Genomic DNA, 25,243 nt, shown 5'->3' with positions numbered 1-25,243 from the left:
ATAAATATTTTTTAAGGTGTTTTAAGGAGTTTGGTTGGCTTTCGGTCGAAATTTAGAGGTACAGGGGTAAAATAGTCAATTAGGGTTTCTAGAGGCAAAATGGTCATTTTGCACTTCGGGTCGAGTTTTTAGTCCTGGCAATGCCATAAACATGATTTGACATGTTTTAAATACTTATGTTATCACGAACATGAATTTTTATGTAAATATGAAAAATTACGTTGCATGCTTGATTTTAAGAAAAATGTACGTATATGCAAGATTTTATTAAGTAATGAATATGATGACATATTTTGAAGGATGTGAGTTGATTGTGACTAATATGATGACATGTAAGGCCAAGGCTCGGTAGATGGGTAATACTGTCGTTGATGTCCCCGTCGTCGAGTTCCGCGGTTATACGTAGATGGATCCATCGTCTAATACGATAATACGAAAGTCGCAATTAATGAACGGAATTCAAATTAAGAAAAAGAACACGTGTATGATATGATGAAATATGTTATGAAAATGTTTATGCTTTGACAGGCCATTATTATGCTTACATCTTTTTAAGATCATGAAACGTGTTTTTATTACGGTACTTTCCATTTTGCGTGATATGTAAGTATTTGTTATGATGTTACAGGTGTATGAATGATACAGGTGAGCATATTGATCAAGAGATTAGAGGTGCCGAAGACTGAGTAGGCAGAGTTGGTTGAGCGCGCGCGAACCCGAGGACCATATTTTCCTCACATCATGTTTATGAGATAAAGTGATTTTGTATATTTTCAAACTATGTCTTTTTATTATGTTGATGTTTGACAGGGTTTTTACACGTTTCATATTTGTTTATTTTTAAAAATGCATGCCGAGGGTTGACGAATTGGCTATTTTTAAAATGCAGTATTTTTATCTGTTAGTTGATTAGTTTTATTTTAAAATGTGAAATTTTCAGATACTATTGCATGCATGTGTAAAGATGTAATTTTTGAAAATGAGCTCACAAAAAAAATTTATAGTAGCATTTTAGTTAGTAGACGTTTCAACCTACATGATGGAAATATATTTATTTGAATTAGGACTGGAAACATTTCCTAAAATCCTGACCCATCTTGAATCCCGTCTTATCATCATCTCCAAAAAATCCAGACCTATCGTTTTCACAACCCGAGTTGTCAGGATTTTTCTCATCCCGATTAATATCAGAAGAGAGATCGGAAATAAAATCTAATCTCAATGGGATTCCCAACCTGTAATATTATTATTTGTATTAATCATTTTCTTAATAAATTGTGTTGGAACATTTCATGTTGGCGATCTTGATTTTGATGTTAACAAAACTTGCTTTTTGTTTCTAATGATTTTACCCGGATATAAATATTTTCCCATCAGTAATGGAAGATCCAATCTCCTGGTCCCTGCGGAAAGGAACAAAAGGATCAAAACCTTCCACACCCCATGATGGGCGAAAGCCTGACGGATCAATGCCGCGTCAGGCATTTTTTTATGCTACTAATACTTGCGCAGAAGCTGGAACTGATCAAAATTCGAATTGATCAGTTATCGAACAAAAACTGAAACTATCGAGACGCAAACTAAAAGCGTCAACCGATCGCCCAAATTGGACCAGTTCCACTGATTTTCCAGCTGATAGGCAGTTCAGCAGAAGAACTTCAGAAGCCCGATCAGCTGATGAAGAGCACAGCTGACTAGTTCAATTGAAGCAGCGAAATCAGTTCAGCTGACGAGCCAACTGATTTCACGAATCAGTTCAACTTACCAATTCAGAACATAAGTTAAGAATCAATCAGCTTGCAGAACACAACAAGCTTATTCAATGGAATCCAGATGTCTTCATTGAGGAAAAGCTTTTGTCTATTCAAAGGACAATAATAGACGTTGCATTAGTGCTTAAAGCCAAAATGTTCCAGAGTAGCTGTCGGAAATTACAGACATATTTCGAGGAACAAATTCAAATTGCAACGAATATATTTTATGAGTCTTGGTGTACGGTCTCATTGCTTCTATAAATACCAGAACAAGATCATCAATATACAATCGTGGAAAAATATACAAGTGTGTGAAATCAACAGAGAAGGGCACGTTCAATGCATATCAGCTTACAAGAAACAATCAGCCCAAATTTGAAAGAACACTTCAAATTATTATCAGCTCAGTTTAGGAGCATTTTTCTCTCAGTGTGTGTGAACACTTTTGTGTTGTATTCATAGATCATTTCTCACACACGCACACACAATCACTAACACATACAGAGAGTTTAGCTAATTGAATAGTTGAGTGAGTCTTGCTTAAAGACATTAAACTTGTGTACTTAGTCTTCAACACAAAGACGTTAAACAAGTGTTGGCTGAAAGATGTTGCCTTCAGTCGAGGCTAGGAGTTCAGTTAGGCAGTAGGGTAAATCCTAAGCTGAGTGGATTTTTACAAAGCATTGTATAAATCAAAGTTTTCTAGTGAAACCTACCCGAGGTGGTAGAAGGGGTGAAACCTACCCGAGTTAGTACAGTGCATTACTTCAAATATGATCAAGAAATCTAAGGTTCGGTTACTAAGTTCAAGTAATAAACCAAATCTACAGTGAGTCCGGAATCACCACGCTAACTCTTCTTCTCTCCTCATCCTCTTGACCCCGATCCAGCCCCACCTGTTGTCATGCACACATACAAAACAAGACAACAGCCGGATAACTCCGGTGAGAATAAATCTCAGAATAAAACATGGTAAGCATGTATAGAAATAATCTAAATCGTAAAACATGCTATCATAAACATATTCAAAGATAATAGATTTCATAATCTATGAAATCAAATCAAAATAAGCATGCAATTCAATTCAGATAAACATGCAATTTAAATCAAATCATATAACAAGCTATCATAACTGAAAGCACTAAACATGGGTTTCATAGTCTATGAAACCACATTCATAAACACATGTAGTTCTAGTCAAATCATGTCTAGACTCGACTCCATGCTGAATCTAGGGATCCCGGTGTGAATAAGACGTCACTGTCTGTTACCTACTCTCCCAATCGGGGTAACGTACGTCTTATTCCTAGACTTCGGTCATATCTGTATCGAATAATCTACAATCGGAGGGTGTCTGCTCTTATGTAACGATACACCGAACGTCTAGAGGTATGACTGTCTGTCAAGACTCTCCTATATGAAATGCAATGCATATAAATCTATAAACAAAGCATAATCATATCAAAACATAAACATCAATCTAGTATCTGATTTTATTGGGAAACTCAAATGAGATCTGATTTGAGTTATGTCTTCCCGAATATCACATTAATTATACCTTTGTCGTCCCGGTCTGACGAAGACGATGATCTGTATTCAAATCTGTCCATATCAATCTGAAATGATAATATCGAATACGCTGTGTCAGTGAATAATTCAATACACAATCTGTTCTGATCAATACTCAACTCAGTACATAATCTGATCAATATCTGAACAAGACACAATTCAATTCATATCATCGAAATCACAATATAATCGAAATCATATATGAATCTGATGAATCTAAATCACTACTGAATCTGATCAATATCAATCTACTGATGTTTCGACGGTATAACAATACAATCTGAATAACCCCGTCAGTTCAACATCACAGATATAATACCAGAACTCATAATCTCAATATCGGTATATTCAAAATCAGTAATACACAATTCTGATATTAAAATCTCAGTCAATATCTTTCGAAAATCATAACAATTACATAACTAGTCTGTTCTTTAATCTGACTTCAATTCTATAATATCTACGGTAGCAGAAACATCATATCTGAATCATATTCAATTCTGACAATATCATAAATTCAAATCTTGTCTAAACGTAACAAAACTTACGTCCAGTTGTAGCCTGCGTTGATATGAACACAGTACCGAAGTCGGATTTCAATTTGGATAGACGATTCGCTCGTAAATCAATTTCTGAATTAGAACTGAAAGCTTCTCCCTCAATTCTCGACTTCTTCTCTGAATGAATGAAGAATCGTCTAAGTTATACATATATATATACTCCATGCATGTGAAGCAACGTGGCATACTCCTTTGTGCAGAACGTCTCGCGCTCGGGCGGACATAAAGTTCCGCCCGAGCGCGGCACTCTCGGCCCTCGCAAAATAAACAATCGCGCTCGGGCGGACATAAAGTTCCGCCTGGGCGCGAGATGCTCGGCTTTCTACCAACATTCAATGGCGCTCGGGCGGACATAAACTTCCGCCCGGGCGCCGCACCTTCGGCCCGAATCTATGCATTGCATATTCTTTGCCCAAATCTGAGTTCGGAATGGCCCGGCTATGCTCACATTAATTCAAAATCAATAAATCATATCAGATTACAATAATCAAGTATATATATATATATGCTTGATAATTCGTTGGTCCCCTTTATAACATCACTTTTGCAAAGATTTTGACACGTATATGAGTATAACTTGCGCACAACTCACGGTTTCTTGCTTTGATGCGAACGACTGCCAATTTTATGTTGCTAAGGGCTGTACATGTTGAGTTAGAGGGGTACATGAGGCTGGAGTCAAAGTTTGTGGGTTTTATGATAGGGCCGATCGATATCTTGAGTTTTCGGGTGAAATTTCTGTGTCACAAAACCTGTAACCCTTTGTTATTTTGTATTATGTGACCTATAAGTTCGTTTTCTGGAAATATGTTCAATATATGATTCGTATCACTTTATGTTATCTTCGATTCGATATAAAATTCTTACTTGTCTGATAAGAAATGAGGAAGATATGATTTTTATCTTAAAGCCGCACAAACTGTGGGATTTCTGTGTCACAAAACCTGTCACCCAATGTTATTTCAAATTCTACGACTTGTAAGTTTGTTTTCTTGAAATTTGTTCAACATATGATTTGTATCAATCTGTGTTATCTTCGATTCGATAGAATATTCGTAAATAAGAAATTATGGAGATATGATTTTTATCGTAAAGCCACACAAACTATGGGATTTCTGTGTCACAAAACCAGTCACCCTCTGTTATTTCAATTTCTGCGACTTGTATTTTGGTTTTCTAGAAATGTGTTCAACATATGATTTGTATCACTCTGTATCTTCGATTCGATAGTAAATTCATAATTTTTTGATAAGAAGCGAGGGAGATATGATTTTTATCATAAAATCGCTCAAGTTGTGAAATTTGTGTGCATACGCGGGAGATTTCCAGCAACCTCTGGGCATGTTTTTGAAAGGGATCGATTTTAGGTGCCCGAAAACGCAACGGAAGCAAGAAAATTTTCGATTTTACAAGAAGAAATTTTGGCCACCTTGTTCTAGTGTTGTAGCATATACAAAAACACAACTATGACATTCATAGGGTGTAAAGAAATCATACATATCAACCTCTTGAGGTTGATGATGGCTCCAACTAAGGTGTAAACACCTTAGCTCTTGTATGGCAAGAACTTCTACAAGCTTCCAAAGAGCACTCATTGCTCTAAAATAAAGCCCACTACCAACTAGCTAGAACCCCTCTTATTTTGCACTAGAAAAATAAATGGATTTTTCAAAGAGAAGTGTTTTTCTTTCCTCAACCATTGAAGAAGAAAAATGAGAGAAATATTGAAGGAGAAATCCACAAAATTTCGGCCAAGCAAGTGTGGAGACAAGGGAGGAAGACTTTTCTTGGTTGTGAAAAATGGTAAAGCGAAAAGTTGCATGTCAAGCCTTGGTTGTTGCAAAAGTTGTCTCCCAACTCTTTACCTCCCATGCATGTATTTTTATTTGATTTTTAACAATTAAAAATCCATGGACTTAATTTAATTATCTCAAACATATTTGAGACTAATTAAACATTACTTGAATTTACTCAAGTCACTAGTTGAATAATTATTTTAATTGGACTCTACAAGACCCAATGTTATTTAATTAATTCAACATTTGAATTAATTTAATTATTTGGACTCTACTAGGTCCACTAATGTTTAAATTAATTCAACACTTGAATTAATTTAATTAAGTCTATAACAATGTTTATGAAAATCGCAATTTTCAAATACATTATTATTTGGCCAACTTTTAATTTAGGAACAATTCCACAAATTAAAAGTTACATTTCCCTCATAGAAGTCATACTTCTATTTTTCCTTACGCTTATAAACTCATTTATAAGCCGTTCAACACATTGAACTATTTTACTTCTCAACGGGATTTATAAAGCTAGTACTTGTGTGGCCCTCAATGGTTCATTGATACAACTAGCCGTGGTTCACGTCTCCATGTGATTCGGACTAAACATGTCCTTATATGAGCATACCCCAATTGCTCCATTCTTACTTATCAACTCCTTGATAACAAGAACGTCAGAACTCAAGTCTAATAGTACCCAACCAATCATGTTAAACGCCTAGCAGCTGAAAGGGGATCGGTTACGGTGACCGGAAGCGCAACGGAAGTCAAAAATTTTAATTTTTCATGCAAGAAATTCGGCCACCACAAAATTTGTGCAACAAATACAATAAAACACCATACAAGTCATACATAGGGTGTTAGAAATAGTTTTACCTATCAACCTCTTGAGGTTGATGAATGACACCAACTTTGTTGATATACAACTAAGCTCTTGATGGCAAGACAATCTACAAGCTTCACCTTGTTCTTGAATCTTTCCTACAAAATTAGGCCCACCACCAACTAGTTAGAACCACCCTAATTTTGCACTAGAAAAATTAGAGTATTTTTCATTGAGAAGTGTAGGCTTTCCTCAACAATTGAAGAAAGAAAAAATTGGAGAGGATGAATAGTATTTTCGGCCACTATTCATGCTAGGAGAGAAGGAGAGACATTTTTTTGGTTGTGGGAAAAGTTAAAGTAAAAAAGTTGCATGCCAAGCCTTGGTTATACAAAAAATTGTCTCCCAACCTTTCACCTCCCTTGCATGCCTTTCTATTTGGGTTTGTAACAATTACAAAGCCCATGGACTTATATTTAAATGTTCCAAACACATTTGAGACCATTTAACCATTGCTTGATTTTACTCAAGCCCCACTAGTGTAATAATTAATTTTAATTGGGCTCTACAAGACCCAATATTGTTTAATTAATTCAACACTTGAATTAATTTAATTATTTGGACTCTACTAGGCCCACTAGTGTTTAATTAGTTCAACACTTGAATTAATTTAATTTAGTCCATAATGATGTTTATGAAAATCACAATTTTCAAATACATTATTCACTTGGCCAACTTTTAATTTAGGAACACTTTCATAAATTAAAATTTACATTTCTCTAATAGAAGTCATACTTCTATTTTTCTTTACGCTTATAAACTCCTTTATAAGCCGTTCAACACATTGAACTATTTTTACTTCTCAACGGGATCTAGAAAGCTAGTACTTGTGTGGCCCTCAATGGTTCATTGATACAATTAGCCGTGGGTTCACATCTCCATGTGATTCGGACTAAACATGTCCTTATATGAGCATACCCCAATTGCTCCATTCTTACTTATCAACTCCTTGATAATAAGAACGTCAGAACTCAAGTCTGATAGTACCCAACCAATCATGTTAAATGCCTAGCAGCATCGCTTACATGATTCCCTAGGTATCAAATGATAGTGCCTGCAAGAACCATTCAATTATAGTTAGCGTACAGTACGGTCCCTTCAACTCATATATCCCGACCGATTCGACAACCATTGGTTTATCGAGAGTTGTCAATGAATCGATACTATGTGTCATGTCGTAGTTGCATCAATGGTGTAATCTATGAAACCCCTTTCATAATTACCACCAACTCTGATCAGAGATTTCAACCTACATACACATGAGAACACATAGGATATCCATACCCGAAGGTAAGCAGTGAATCCCCGACTACAATGCATCGACTCCTATATGTTTCGACAAAACACCCAACCTTGCCACCTTATGACCCCTTGAGAGTCGGTAAACAAGTCAAAGTGTAATTCTAGCACATAGAGTCTCAATGTAGTCCCGGGTCATAAGGACTAATGGTGTACAACCATAAACTAGGACGTTTCCACTCGATAAGTGAGAACCACTTGGAAAGTCCTTTAAGGAGGGTTGTTCAGTGCACTCTACCAGGAGCACCTATCTGCATGCTCGGACATCACAATGTCCCCTACCAATAAAACATGGTACTCACATCGCAGATACTAGTCTCGAACTCTAGCGACCTATATCCTTCTTAGCGGCGGCTGAATCGACTAGGAACCGTTTAGAATATATAGTATTCCAAATATGAGTTTCATGATACTCATCATATGAGCATCTCATATTCTTTCTAATATTTGTATATTCAAGGGCTTTATCTATGCAACTAGTATGGGTATACAGATAAAGATTTGCCAAAACAATAATTTCAAATATTATTAAAATAAAGATTGCTTATACATAGAGTTTCATTGTGAACACTCGGCCAACACTTGGCTCGACAGGCACCTACTCTAACAGCAGCATCGCTTACATGATTCCCTAGGTATCAAATGATAGTGCAGGCAAGAACCATTCAATTATGGTTAGCGTACAATACGGTCCCTTCAACTCATATATCCCGACCGATTCGACAACCATTGGTTTATCGAGAGTTGTCAATGAATCGATACTATGTGTCATGCCGTAGTTGCATCGATGGTGTAATCTAAGGAACCCCTTTCTTAATTACCACCATAATCTGATCAGAGATTTCATACTACATACACATAGTATATCCATATCCGAAGGTAAGCGGTGAATCCTCGACTACAATGCATTGACTCCTATATGTTTCGACGGAACACCCAACCTTGCCACCTGATGACCCCTTGAGAGTCGGTAAACAAGTCAAAGTGTAATTCTAGCACGTAGAGTCTAAATGTTGTCCCGGGTCATAAGGACTAATGGTGTACAACCATAAACTAGGACTTTTCCACTCGATAAGTGAGAACCACTTGGAAAGTCTTTTATTGAGGGTTGTTCAGTGCACTCTACAAGGAGCACCTATCTGCATGTTCGGACATCACAATGTCCCCTACCAATGAAACATGGTACTCACATCGCAGATACTAGTCTCGAATTCGAGCGGCCTATATCCTTCTTAGCGGCAGCTGAATCGACTAGGAACTGTTTAGAATATACAGTATTCCAAATATGAGTTTCATGATACTCATCATATGAGCATCTCATATTCTTTCTACTATTTGTATATTCAAGGGCTTTATCTATGCAACTAGCATGGGTATACAGATAAAGATGTGCCAAAATAATAATTTCAAATATTATTAAAATAAAGATCGTTTATACATAGAGTTTCATTGTGAACACTCGGCCAACACTTGGATCGACGTGCACCTACTCTAACAGTTTTGTGGGTCATAAGTGGTCTGTAACGGGTGTTTTAGAGGCTGGTCATGTAGGTTCAAGTCACGGTTTGTGTTGGGGAAGATTTGGTTAAGTTTCGAGTTGATTCGGGCTAAAACCGGGACCCCGGTCCAGGTTTTAAAATGAATCGTTTATATTATAAATGTGCTCAATATTATGTCTAAGAAATGTTTTTAAATATGTTTTGGAATGTTTTAAGTAGTTTGGTAAGCTTTAGGTCGAAATGTTGAGGTCCAGGAGTAAAACGGTCATTTCGGGTTTCCAGGGGCAAAATGGTCATTTTTCACCCGGGGTGAGTTTTTAGTCCTGGAAGCGCGTTGCATGCTTGATTTTAAAGAAAATTTACGTATATGCATAATTTTGACAAGTCATGAAAATGATGATATTTTTGAAGGACGGGAGTTGGTTGTGACTGACGATATATGTATATGATGATATTATAGAAGATATCGTGAGGGAAAAGGCCCTAGAGGAGCCCGTTTATGGGAGAAGGCTCCAGAGGGAGCCCAACGATCGTATTTCCATTTACTTGATATGATAGGCCAATGCTCAATTGACGGGTGAGAGTGTCATTGATGTCCCCGCCGCCCGGTACCGTGGTTATACGTAGATGGATCTATCGGATAGATCTGATACGAAAGTTACAACAAATTAACTGAATTCAATAAAAAAATGTAAACGTGTATGATGATATGATGAGACATATTTTGACACGTTATGCTATTATACGACATATTTACTTTTATGCTAATGAAATGTATGTTGATTACAATATTTTTCATTGTTGCATGTTATGTATATGTAATTGCTATTAACTTTATAGATGTGTGGACTCTTTAGACTCACTAGGTATGAATGATGTAGGTGAGCATTTTGATCAGGAGACTGGAGGTGATGATGACTGAATGGACGGAGCTGGTGGCGCACGTTAACCCGATGACCTTGTGTTCTTCCGCAAGAATATGATTTTATGGGAATACATTTAAACAACTTTTTAAATGGTTGATGATTTTATTTTGTTGAGGGTTTTGACAGATTTTAATATTCTTGAGGTTTTATATTTTTAAACGGTAATTTTTTATGTTGGTTTCTCTTTTCATAATTTTAACTGTAGTTATTTTTTTCAGCAGTGTGTTGATTTTACAAAATGCATGTTTCAAATTTTATGTATTTATGTAGGCTTAGTTTCGACCATTGAAAAAAAAAAATTAGTAGAAATTTTAAACGAGAGACGTTACACTATACCAATTCAAAAGTTGCACGTATTAAATACTTGAAATCCCTAAGGTTTTCAGTTTACCTTTGCATTTCATAATATGAGCAAACTCTTGTTCTTCTCTCAACCCCTTTGCTTCATTTTCACTCGGAAAATTATTTAACATTTACCTTCTATATCTCATTTTAGAAATGGCAGCTCTAACAACACTTTCCTACATCATGAACGTACTTGCTAATGATTTTGAATTGATTTATTACATGGAAGATGCTTCAATTACAAAAGTCTTCTAGGAGGTCGAGTTATGTGGGCTCGAGACATTTCTCAGCTCATCATTGCATATCTATATGGCTGAGCTGGAGAGTTTTTATGCCAGAGGAAATGTTACTAAATATAGGAAGATTTTGATGTCTCTAGGAGTTGACAATTTGCTGATTGAGAAAGATTTCTTCTCAACCATGTTCCAGTTTCCCTTTGAAGTGCTAATTGAATTCTCATAAGTGCCTCAACAAGCAAGTTGAAGTTCTATACTTCCAGTGATCCAATCCAGACATGAGAAAAGAAAAACAAAATGAAGTTGTAGTATCAATTGCTGGCTGATGTGGTGCCCGAGCCTATTTTGGCTAAGGCAGGCTCTTTCGATGCCTTCACTACAAAGAATTTTTTAGTGATGACAACCATTGTCACATGAATTAAGATCAACTGGTCAATAGTTATGTTTTTTATTCTAAAGGTTATGATTAAAAATGAAAAAAAAACAGCTGGAATTTCCTTCCATCTTAGCCGATTGTTTGATGATAGAGGAGCCTTACTGAGCAACTTAGTTACCCCATATAAATTAAAGGCTCCCACTGCAGCAAACATCTTATCTCTCAGGCCTAAGGGACACACATTGGACTTCTCTTCTGTCGGATTGCTGGTAGCTAAGAAATAAGTTTGATATGAAATGGCTACTATGAAGAAGATTGTGGAGAAGAAGTGAGTAAGGATGTTGTTCCTAAGACAAAGAGAAAAATGATTCTTCAATCCAGTGACTCTGAGGTGTCAGCTTCATCTACTCCTCCAAAGAAGCCAAGGAAAACCAAAATCAAACCAGTGCCTACACCTATCTAGGCTGTACCTATCTCTCAGGTACAAGCAATCAAGGCTACTAAGGACAAGGCTACTGAAGAGAAAACTTAGAAAATGAAACTGATAGCTATGACAACTCCACCAAGGAAAATCATTTTGTCAACAATCCTTGAGATCCTATCCAATAAAAAAGATCGGGACTAGATTCTATCTTCTCAACAGTGTCAGAGAAAGAAAAAGAAAAAGTTACTGAAGTGGTGGAAATTAAACTTATATCAGCAGTTTAGACTCATATTGATTTGTTGATGGACAAAGTGAATGAATTTGATGAAGAAAAAATCAAATTTTTTGATGAGTGGGTGGAGTTCCGGGCAGTCACATTTGCCAAAAAATTGAAAAAAAAAAGCTGTATTAGAAAGGTTCATAGCACTAGAAAAAGACTGTTGAATCAAGTGAAGACTGTGGTTATTTCTAATCTCTTCAATGTCGAGCTTATGCAATTGATCTTTTGAAGATTCGATAGTTTACTAATGTATGTGACGATTAAATATCAAACTATGATCACACTTGTCTGACAGCTTTTGACGACATTGTAGTGATCAATCAACTGACGACGGATACAGTAACACTTCAAATTCCAGTGATATTCTGGGAAAATGATCACAAGAAGTTCGAGACAGTGAAGACCAATGACAAAAAAAGTTTTTTGATCATCATCTCACTCTGTCTCGGAGAACCAGACTGAATTGGCTCCTTGAGAAGGCAAACTGCAAAAACAATCAGATATTACCACTTCTCCACCTCTAAGGCAAATCATTCTGGCAAATGTATATAAATTTGTGCAATCCATTGTACAACAACAAGAAGAAGAAAATGTTGATGATCACGTCACTCTGAGAAAAACACTTGTCTGCTTCTCCAGGAACTCAAAAGGCTGATTGTGGGGACCCGGACGCTGATCTTCTTCTTAATCATCTTTGGAATTTAATTATCAATTAAGATAAAACAGGGTCTAAAAATTTTTCTTTTTAAAATACAAGTGCGGAAGGTAATGTCATCTAAATAATATACATATCTGTATAAAATTACAATTCAGTATAAAGATACAACAGTCTTTTAAGTAATCTAAGGTTCAACTACTAAGTTCTAGTAATAAAACCAAATCTACAGTAAGTCCGGAATCACCACGCTATCTAGTCCAGCCTCTTTCTCATCTTGACCCTGATCCAGCCCCACCTGTTGTCATGCACACATACAAAACAAGACAACAGCCGGATAACTCCGGTGAGAATAAATCCCAGTATAAGACATGGTAAGCATGTATATACACGAAGTAAATCATGAAACGTTCTATCATGAATGAAATTAAATATAATAGATTTCATAATCTATGAAATCAAATCAAAATAAGCATGCAGCTCCAATCAGATAAACATGCAATTCAAATCAAATCATATAAACATGCTATCATACTGAAAGCAATAAACATGGGTTTCATAATCTATGAAACCACATCTCTAAACACATGCAGTTCTAGTCAAATCATGTCTAGACTCGACTCAACTATAACTCTAGGGATCCTGGTGTGAATAAGACGTCAATGGCTGTCACCTACCCTCCCACTCGGGGTGACTGTACGTCTTATTCCTAGACTTCGGTCTGAGCTGTATCGAATAATCTACAATAGGACAGTGTCTGCTCCTATGTAACGATACACCGAACGTCTAGAAGTCTGACTGTGTCTGTCAAACTTTCCTATCTTAAATGCAATGCTTATAAATCTATAAACAAAGCATTAACATATCAGTATATAAACAAAACATATTCATATCAGAATATAACAATAATCTAGTATGTGATTTTATTGGGAAACTCAAATAGGATCTTATTTGAGTTATGTCTTCCCGTATATCACATGAATTATACCTTTTCGTCCCTGTCTGACGAAGACGATGAACTGTATTCAAATCTGTCCATATCCAATCTGAAAAGACAATATCGAATACATCGTATCAATGGATAACTCAATTCACAATCTGTTCTGATCAATACTCAACTCAGTACATAATCTGATCAATATCTGAACAAGATACAATTCATTTCATGTCATCGATATCACAATACAATCTGAATCATATCTGAATCTGATTAATCTAAATCAACTGATGTTTCGACGGCATAATAGCACAATCTGAATAACCCCGTCAAACTGAACATCACAAATATAATACTGAGATTTTATATCAGAATTGTGTTAATATTCAGAGTATGAATTATGTGGGCACAGATTATGAGTTCAGTATTATATTTGTGATGTTCAGATTGACGGGGTTATTCAGACTTGTATTATTATACCGTCGAAACATCAGTTGATTGATATTGATCAGATTCAGTATTGATTGAGATTGATCAGACTCTGTAATTATTCAGATTGTATTGTAATGTCGATGACATGAATTAGATTGTATCTTGTTCAGATATTGACCAGATTGTATACTGATTTGAGTATTGGTCAGAACAGATTATGTATTGAGTTATTCATTGATACAGAGTATTCGATATTGTCATTTCAGATTCGAGATGGACAGAGTTGGATACAGGTCATCGTCTTCGTCAGACCGGGACGACAAAGGTATAATGCATGTGATATTCGGGAAGTCCCAACTCAAATGAAATCGCATTTGAGTTTCCCAACAAAATCACATACTAGACTGTTGTCTATATTTTATTATGTTTATGCTTTGATTATAGAATTGTATTCAAATGTATGAGATTATTGTCATATTCAGCTATGAATATGATTATGCTTTGTTTACAGATTGTTATTCATTGCATTTAAGATAGGAAAGTCTTGACAGTCATTGTCAGACTTCTAGACGTTCGGTGTATCTCAACTTAGGAGCAGGTATTACTCCTATTGCCAGCCGTTGATACAGCTCGAACCGAAGTCTAGGAATAAGACGTACGGTTACCACGATCGGTTGAGTAGGTAACAGGCATTGACGTCTTATTCACCCCGGGATCCCTAGTGTTATAGTTGAGTCAAGTCTAGACATGATTTGATTAGAACAGCATGCATAGATGAATTGGTTTCATAGACTATGGAACCTAATGTTATTATTTTTAGTCATGATAGAATGTGTTTATGATTTAGATTGTATATGCATGCTTATCTGATTTGAGTTGCATGTTCAGTTAGATTAGATTTCATAGATGATGAACTCTATTACTATTGTTATTGCTTTTATGCATGACAGCATGTTTCATGAATCAATATGTGTATATGCATGTTTACCATGTTTTATACTGGGATTTATTCTCACCGGAGTTATCCGGCTGTTGTCTTGTTTTGTATGTGTGCATGACAACAGGTGGGGCTGGATCAGGGTCGAGATGACGATGAGAGAAGACGAGTTAGCGTGGTGATTCCGGACTTGTAGCAGACTTGGTTTATTACTTGAATTTAGTAATTGAACCTTAGACTTAGGTTGTACAGTATTGTACTTTTCTACTGAATTGTAGTTTTATACAGATATGTATATTATTTAGATGCCATTACCTTCCGCACTTGTATTTTAAAAAGAAAAATTTTTAGACCCTGTTTTATCTTAATTGATAATTAGATCCCAACGATGATTAAGAAGATGATTAGCGTCCGGGTCCCCACAACAGGACCATATCTGAATCACATGTAATTCTAGCAACATCATATTTTCAAAACATCTCAAAACGTAACAAAACTTACGTCCAAATGAAGCCTGCGTTGCTAGGAACTCAATACCGTAATCGGATTTAAAATCAGACAGACGGATTACACAAAATCACAATAATAGTCTTCGAAGAAACTTAAAGCTTTTCTCCCTAAGCTTTTCTCGTTTCCCTCGGCTGAAATATGAAGAATTTCATGCTTAAACATATGAATGGGATTCATAGATTATGGAACCCATTGTTATTGCCTTCAGTTATGATAGCATGTTTTATGATTTAGATTTTGTATGTGCATGTTTATCTGATTTGAGATGCATGTTTAGTTAAATTAGATTTCATAGATCATGGAATCTATTACTATTGTTTTAATTTCTTCATGACAGCATGTTTCATGAATTATTATGAGTATATGCATGTTTACCATGTTTTATACTGGGATTTATTCTCACCGGAGTTATCCGGCTGTTGTCTTGTTTTGTATGTGTGCATGACAACAGGTGGGGGCTGGATCAGGGTCGAGATGACGATGAGAGAAGACGAGTTAGCGTGGTGATTCCGGACTTGTAGCAGACTTGGTTTATTACTTGAATTTAGTAATTGAACCTTAGACTTAGGTTGTACAGTATTGTACTTTTCTACTGAATTGTAGTTTTATACAGATATGTATATTATTTAGATGCCATTACCTTCCGCACTTGTATTTAAAAAGAAAAATTTTTAGACCCTGTTTTGTCTTAATTGATAATTAAATCCCAACGATGATTAAGAAGATGATTAGCGTCCGGGTCCCCACAACAGGTGGTATCAGAGATTTCTGTGACATGTTATATACTACAGTGAAATGAACCCGAGATTGGGTTAGAGTATGATGTACTGGTGTTATATGATTTCGATTTCATTGCTAAACAAGTACAAAAATATTGTGGAATGTGATCCAGAAATGGTAAGATTAAGATCAGATCTAGTTGAGAAATGAGGATTCTAGATCCAGAATTCCTTAGATTATTGTACTGTTATGACTCGATTATCACAGAAAGGAACAGATGGTATCCTTATGTGTTTGGTAGATATACTGAAATCGAGTCTAACGGTGACAGATTTTCCAGTAATAGATGAGTTGACGGATGTTTGTCAGATAAGATTTTAGATTTTCTTTATATCCGAAAGATAGATTTCAGAATTGAATCTAGAGTTGATACTGAATGTTGTTTTAGACTTCAGTACAGAATGATATTGAAGATTAATAGAAAGGTACAGATTGCTAACTCTTAGATTCAGAGATATTCTGATGATTGTATGCTTGTTATATCCATGATACTTGATATGTTAACAGCATCTGATTGATTAAATGGAATATTTGAAGATTTTATTGAATATTTAGAGAACCATGATTATTGTATACAGAAATTAGGCCGGTATGAATCATAATTGAAACAGATTGTATTCAGAATACGTGATATCTGCAGTTTGTATACCGAATTATTTGCACAGTTGAGACAGAAATCAGCAACTGTAAACGACACAGGTAACAGATATATCAGAAATCTGATTGATATTACTGTGGTTTACATGTATGTTTGATACAGATTAGTGTAAACAGTCAGATATGTGATCAGAATGTTCAGAATTTGTTTGTAATAATCAGAACAGAGCATCAGTCAGAATAACAGATATTTGATTTTGTGTTATATGGGACTGATTATGCTATGATATCAGAATGGTTCAGAATTGGTTACAGATTTTGATATTGATAGTCAGAGCCGAATACCAGGTAGGTATTTCTTCTTTAATTTATGTTATTTACTGATTTGTTTATACAAGATAGTTCGAATCTGAACTCACAGATGGTGTCAGAAACAGATAGTAGTAGATTCAGTTTTCAGTTTGATGATTGAGAATGTATTTTATTCGAACAGATAGTTTTGATATAAACAGATTAGATCAGCTATGACAGAAATTGTACGGAAATATTGGCAGAAATTATACTGATATGTCTGAATTGCTAACAGAAAAGAAAGAAAGATAGAAATCAGAAGATTTATTACAGAATTGTATAGTTCTAAATAGAAATGGGAGTACATTTCTATGGCTTTCGTAATGAAATTACCGCAATTTTCTACAGATTGTCATATGATATGATTATGATTGACAGATTACTCAATCTATTCTATCAGTTTGTACCAGAGTACGTACAAACAGAACTAGATGACATAGATCGATGTCAAAGAAAGGTTCAGATGGAACAGAAAATTTAAGTAGATTATATCAGATTGTGATTTTGCTTGAATTTGTAGTCGTGATAGAGTATATCATGAACTCTTTCTGAGATTGTTTTACAGATTGACAGACAGTCAGAATGTATTATCCAAGATATGGGAAGATTTTGGTAGAGCTATATAGTGCTGGATGTTAGCACTAATGGATATAACTTAGGATCACTATGTGAAAATACCTATCATCTTATCGGATTGGTAATGAGATAGTTATAGTCAAGACATTTTCCAGTGACTACTACAGAGTTCTATTTCTTTTGAAGACAATTCGAAGGAAGATGCAGATAGTTCAGAATAGACAGATTTAAGAAACCAACGTCGGATGATGACGATTGGTAGTTGAAGCTAAAGATTGTTTATGTCTTTGTTTGAGGTAAACAGATTTGTTAACAGCTGATGATACTGATATGTGATAAGCTATAGATTGGTTTATACGGATGTTGGATAGCCAGTATGATGAGATTGTTGTTGTCCGAACTAGTTTAAGGGGTATTATGACATTATACTTCGTGAATTCTTATTCCAGACTGGAATCAGATATTTGAGTTTTGGTTTAAACTCTGTACGCATTGCTTCTCATATATCTGAATTGATTGTTGTGAGTTCGAGGACGAACTCAGATCTAAGAGGGGGAGAAATGTAATGCCCGAGATTTAATCATTCTAATCAGACGTTGATTAATTGACGTAATGGAAGTCACAGGAACTCAAATGACGAAGCCGGGCGTTGGTTTATGTTAAGCCAAGATGTTGAATCGAACATCTCGCGCCCGAGCGGCAGAAAAGCACCGCCCGAGCGCGCAGGTATAGCGCCATTGAATGTTGGTAGAAAGCCGAGAGTCCTTCGCCCGGGCGGAACTTTTTGTTCGCCCGAGCGCGCATGAATAATGGATGAGGGCCGAGAATTCTTCGCCCGAGCGGCAACTTTTGTCCGCTCGAGCGAGCGACGTGCAACACCAAGATATATGCCACGTTTCAGATGTGCATGCGATATATATATATATATATATATATGTTTAAGCATGAAATTCTTCATATTTCAGCCGAGGGAAACGAGAAAAGCTTAGGGAGAAAGCTTTAAGTTTCTTCGAAGACTATTATTGTGATTTTGTGTAATCCGTCTGTCTGATTTTAAATCCGATTACGGTATTGAGTTCCTAGCAACGCAGGCTTCATTTGGACGTAAGTTTTGTTACGTTTTGAGATGTTTTGAAAATATGATGTTGCTAGAATTGAATATGATTCAGATATGATGTTTCTGCTACCGTAGACATTATAGAATTGAAGTCAGATTAAAGAACAGATTGTTTCTGTAATTGTTATGATTTTTGGAGTTGATTTAACTGAGATTTTATATCAGAATTGTGTTAATATTCAGAGTATGAATTATGTGGGCACAGATTATGAGTTCAGTATTATATTTGTGATGTTCAGATTGACGGGATTATTCAGACTTGTATTATTATACTCTCGAAACATCAGTTGATTGATATTGATCAGATTCAGTATTGATTGAGATTGATCAGACTCTGTAATTATTCAGATTGTATTGTAATGTCGGTGGCATGAATTAGATTGTATCTTGTTCAGATATTGATCAGATTGTATACTGATTTGAGTATTGGTCAGAACAGATTATGTATTGAGTTATTCATTGATACAGAGTATTCGATATTGTCATTTCAGATTCGAGATGGACAGAGTTGGATACAGGTCATCGTCTTCGTCAGACCGGGACGACAAAGGTATAATGCATGTGATATTCGGGAAGTCCCAACTCAAATGAAATCTCATTTGAGTTTCCCAACAAAATCACATACTAGACTGTTGTCTATATTTTATTATGTTTATGCTACCTGTTGTGGAGACCCGGACGCTAATCATCTTTTTAATCATCGTTGGGATTTAATTATCAATTAAAATAAAACAGGGTCTAAAAATTTTTCTTTTTAAATACAAGTGCGAAAGGTAATGGCATCTAAATAATATACATATCTGTTTAAAACTACAATTCAGTAGAAAAATACAATACTGTACAACCTAAGTCTAAGGTTCAATTACTAAATTCAAGTAATAAACCAAGTCTGCTACAAGTCCGGAATCACCACGCTAACTCGTCTTCTCTCATCGTCATCTCGACCCTGATCCAGCCCCCACCTGTTGTCATGCACACATACAAAACAAGACAACAGCCGGATAACTCCGGTGAGAATAAATCCCAGTATAAAACATGGTAAACATGCATATACTCATAATAATTCATGAAACATGCTGTCATGAAGAAATTAAAACAATAGTAATAGATTCCATGATCTATGAAATCTAATTTAACTAAACATGCATCTCAAATCAGATAAACATGCACATACAAAATCTAAATCATAAAACATGCTATCATAACTGAAGGCAATAACAATGGGTTCCATAATCTATGAATCCCATTCATATGTTTAAGCATGAAATTCTTCATATTTCAGCCGAGGGAAACGAGAAAAGCTTAGGGAGAAAAGCTTTAAGTTTCTTCGAAGACTATTATTGTGATTTTGTGTAATCCGTCTGTCTGATTTTAAATCCGATTACGGTATTGAGTTCCTAGCAACGCAGGCTTCATTTGGACGTAAGTTTTGTTACGTTTTGAGATGTTTTGAAAATATGATGTTGCTAGAATTACATGTGATTCAGATATGGTCCTGTTGTGGGGACCCGGACGCTAATCATCGTTGGGATCTAATTATCAATTAAGATAAAACAGGGTCTAAAAATTTTTCTTTTTAAAATACAAGTGCGGAAGGTAATGGCATCTAAATAATATACATATCTGTATAAAACTACAATTCAGTAGAAAAGTACAATACTGTACAACCTAAGTCTAAGGTTCAATTACTAAATTCAAGTAATAAACCAAGTCTGCTACAAGTCCGGAATCACCACGCTAACTCGTCTTCTCTCATCGTCATCTCGACCCTGATCCAGCCCCACCTGTTGTCATGCACACATACAAAACAAGACAACAGCCGGATAACTCCGGTGAGAATAAATCCCAGTATAAAACATGGTAAACATGCATATACACATATTGATTCATGAAACATGCTGTCATGCATAAAAGCAATAACAATAGTAATAGAGTTCATCATCTATGAAATCTAATCTAACTGAACATGCAACTCAAATCAGATAAGCATGCATATACAATCTAAATCATAAACACATGCTATCATGACTAAAAATAATAACATTAGGTTCCATAGTCTATGAAACCAATTCATCTACGCATGCTGTTCTAATCAAATCATGTCTAGACTTGACTCAACTATAACTCTAGGGATCCCGGGGTGAATAAGACGTCAATGCCTGTTACCTACTCAACCGATCGTGGTAACCGTACGTCTTATTCCTAGACTTCGGTTCGAGCTGTATCAACGGCTGGCAATAGGAGTAATACCTGCTCCTAAGTTGAGATACACCGAACGTCTAGAAGTCTGACAATGACTGTCAAGACTTTCCTATCTTAAATGCAATGAATAACAATCTGTAAACAAAGCATAATCATATCCATAGATGAATATGACAATAATCTCATACATTTGAATACAATTCTATAATCAAAGCATAAACATAATAAAATATAGACAACAGTCTAGTATGTGATTTTGTTGGGAAACTCAAATGCGATTTCATTTGAGTTGGGACTTCCCGAATATCACATGCATTATACCTTTGTCGTCCCGGTCTGACGAAGACGATGACCTGTATCCAACTCTGTCCATCTCGAATCTGAAATGACAATATCGAATACTCTGTATCAATGAATAACTCAATACATAATCTGTTCTGACCAATACTCAAATCAGTATACAATCTGGTCAATATCTGAACAAGATACAATCTAATTCATGTCATCGACATTACAATACAATCTGAATAATTACAGAGTCTGATCAATCTCAATCAATACTGAATCTGATCAATATCAATCAACTGATGTTTCGACGGTATAATAATACAAGTCTGAATAACCCCGTCAATCTGAACATCACAAATATAATACTGAACTCATAATCTGTGCCCACATAATTCATACTCTGAATATTAACACAATTCTGATATAAAATCTCAGTTAAATCAACTCCAAAAATCATAACAATTACAGAAACAATCTGTTCTTTAATCTGACTTGAATTATACGATATCTACGGTAGTAGAAACACCATATCTGAATCACATTCAGTTCTGACAATATCATAAATTCAAACATGTCTAAACGTAGCAAAACTTACGTCCAGTTATAGCCTGCGTTGATAGGAACACAGTACCGAAGTCAGATTCAAAATCTGACGGACGGATTTCTCGTACTTAATTTCCAAACTCCAGAACAAAGCCTTTCCCCCATTTCACGATTTTCTTCTAAGCATTCTGAAGGATTTGCATGTGTCTATATATATATATATACGTCCGTGACATGCATAAAAGCAAGTGGCTTATTCTTCATTTTACACGTCGCTCGCTAGGGCGGTCAAAACCTACCGCTAGGGCGAGTCAGTTTCGGTCGAGATCCTCGGCTGAATATCTCCTGTCGCTCGGGCGGTCAAAAGTTGCTCGCTAGGGCGAAGAACTCTCGGCCCTCACCAATTATACATGCGCGCTCGGGCGGTGCTTTTCTGCCGCTCGGGCGCGAGATGTTCGGCCTAACATCTTGAGATGTTCGGTTCAACATCTTGGCTTAACATAAACCAACGCCCGGCTTCGTCATTTGAGTTCCTATGACTTCCATTACGTCAATTAATCAACGTCTGATTAAAATGATTAAATCTCGGGCATTACATTTCTCCCCCTCTTAGATCTGAGTTCGTCCTCGAACTCATAAACAATCAATTCAGATATATCAGAAGAAATGTATAACAGAGTTTAAATCAAACTCTCATCTCAATGAATCCATTCTGAAATCTCTTTCTGGTATCAACCTCAGATTCCACAGCTGGAATAAGACGTCATGAAGTACACTATCATAATACTTCTTAAATTCTGACAAAATCAATCTTGCCACGTGGGTTATACAACATCCGTATAAACCACTCCATAGTCTATAACAAAACAATACTAGCAGTTGTTATCAAACCTGTTAATCCCAATCAAGGACATATGAAATCTTCAGTTTCAAATACCAAGCATCATCATCCGATGTTGGTTTCTTTAATCTGTCCATTCTGAACCGTCTTGATAACTATTGTAATGCAATAAGTCATATAGTGACAATAAATCATAACCACTAGTGCTAACATCCAGCACTAAAACTCTACCAATATCTGTCAGTATCTGAATCATACACTCTGACTACCTGTCAATTTGCAATAAATCTGCACAAGAGAGCTTATGATATAGTCTATCACAAGTACAACTCCATCAAAATCACAATCTGATATCATCGACTTCAATATTCTAATCCATCTGATTATTTCTTTGACATCGATCTATGTCATCTAGTTCTGTTTGTACGTAATCTGGTACAAACTGATAGATATAGATTGAGAAATCTGTCAATCATAATCATATCATACCAAAATCTAAAGAACATGGATGTAATGTCATTACGAAAGCCATAGAAGTGTACTCCCATTTCTATTTAGAAATATACGAAATCGGTAATACTCTTCTAATTTCTATCTTTCTGTCTTCTTCTGTTAGCAATTTGTACCCTTCTATTAATCTTCAATATCATTTTCTCCCCCTCTTAGATCTGAGTTCGTCCTCGAACTCACAACAATCAATTCAGATATATGAGAAGAAATGCGTACAGAGTTTAAACCAAAACTCAAATATCTAATTCCAGTCTGGAATAAGAATTCACGAAGTATAATGTCATAATACCCCTTAAACTAGTTCTGACAAAAACAATCTCATCATACTGGCTATACAACATCCGTATAAACCAATCTATAGCTTATCACATATCAGTATCATCAGCTGTTAACAAATCTGTTTACCTCAAACAAAGACATAAACAATCTTTAGCTTCAACTACCAATCGTCATCATCCGACGTTGTTTTTTTTTTAAATCTGTCTATTCTGAACTATCTGCATCTTCCTTCGAATTGTCTTCAAAAGAAATCTGTAGTACTCATCATATACTGTCTTGTCTAGACTATCTCATTACTCTTTTGATAAGCTGATAGCTATTGTCACACCGTAATACTGAATTATATCAATTAGTGCCATTTTCGCCCGGGCGCTATACCTTCGGCCCAAATTGTATAATTTCATATACTTGTTCAAATCGTATCTCGAACTGGCCCGGCTATAATTACATCAATTCATAATCAGTAAATCATATCAGATTACAATAATTAAATTCTCGGGCATTACATTTCTCCCCCTCTTAGATCTGAGTTCGTCCTCGAACTCACAACAATCAATTCAGATATATGAGAAGAAATGCGTACAGAGTTTAAACCAAAACTCAAATATCTGATTCCAGTCTGAAATAAGAATTCACGAAGTATAATGTCATAATACCCCTTAAACTAGTTCTGACAAAAACAATCTCATCATACTGGCTATACAACATCCGTATAAACCAATCTATAGCTTATCACATATCAGTATCATCAGCTGTTAACAAATCTGTTTACCTCAAACAAAGACATAAACAATCTTTAGCTTCAACTACCAATCGTCATCATCCGACGTTGTTTTTTTTAAATCTGTCTATTCTGAACTATCTGCATCTTCCTTCGAATTGTCTTCAAAAGAAATCTGTAGTACTCATCGTATACTGTCTTGTCTAGACTATCTCATTACTCTTCTGATAAGCTGATAGCTATTGTCACACCGTAATACTGAATTATATCAATTAGTGCTAACATCCAGCACTAAAGCTGTACAAAATCTTCCAATCTCTGGATAACACATTCTGACTGCCTGTCAATTTGTGAAACAATCTAAGAGAGAATTCATGATATACTCTATCATGAATACAAATTCAACCAGACAATCACCTTCGATATACTCTATCTCGACATTCTGTTGATTCTGATCATTCTTCTGACATCAATCTGTGTCATCTAGTTCTGTTTGTACGTTATCTGGTACAAACTAATTGATATAGATTGAACAATCTGTCAATCATAATCATATTATCTTACAATCTGAAAAAAAAAATGACGGTACTGTCATTACGAAAGCCATAGAAATGTACTCTCATTTCTATTTAGAACTATACAATTCTGTAATAAATCTTCTGATTTCTAGTGATTTTGGTTGGGAAACTCAAATAATATCTTATTTGAGTTACATCTCCCCAAACAAAACATGACTTATACCTTTCTTGTTGAACAGTCGGTGTCAAAGTCTCGAGATCAGTATGTCAACTCTGTCAAGTTTAGTCTGAAATGACAATGTGTAGATATATTCTATCAATGTACCACTCAACAAATCTTGTACAATTCAATTATCGGTCTCGGTATAAATTGACGGCATAACGACGTATTTCTTCAATACCGATAATTCAACAACACTAAACTCAATATCAACAATTCCTAATCTCCTCAAAATACAAAGTCTCACACTGAAATATCCCATCTCAACTCAATAAACATGCTGGAAAT

Source organism: Primulina eburnea, chromosome 14 (genome assembly GCF_022965805.1).
Source record: "Primulina eburnea isolate SZY01 chromosome 14, ASM2296580v1, whole genome shotgun sequence".
Lineage (NCBI taxonomy): Eukaryota > Viridiplantae > Streptophyta > Magnoliopsida > Lamiales > Gesneriaceae > Primulina > Primulina eburnea.
This window is presented reverse-complemented; position numbering follows the sequence as displayed.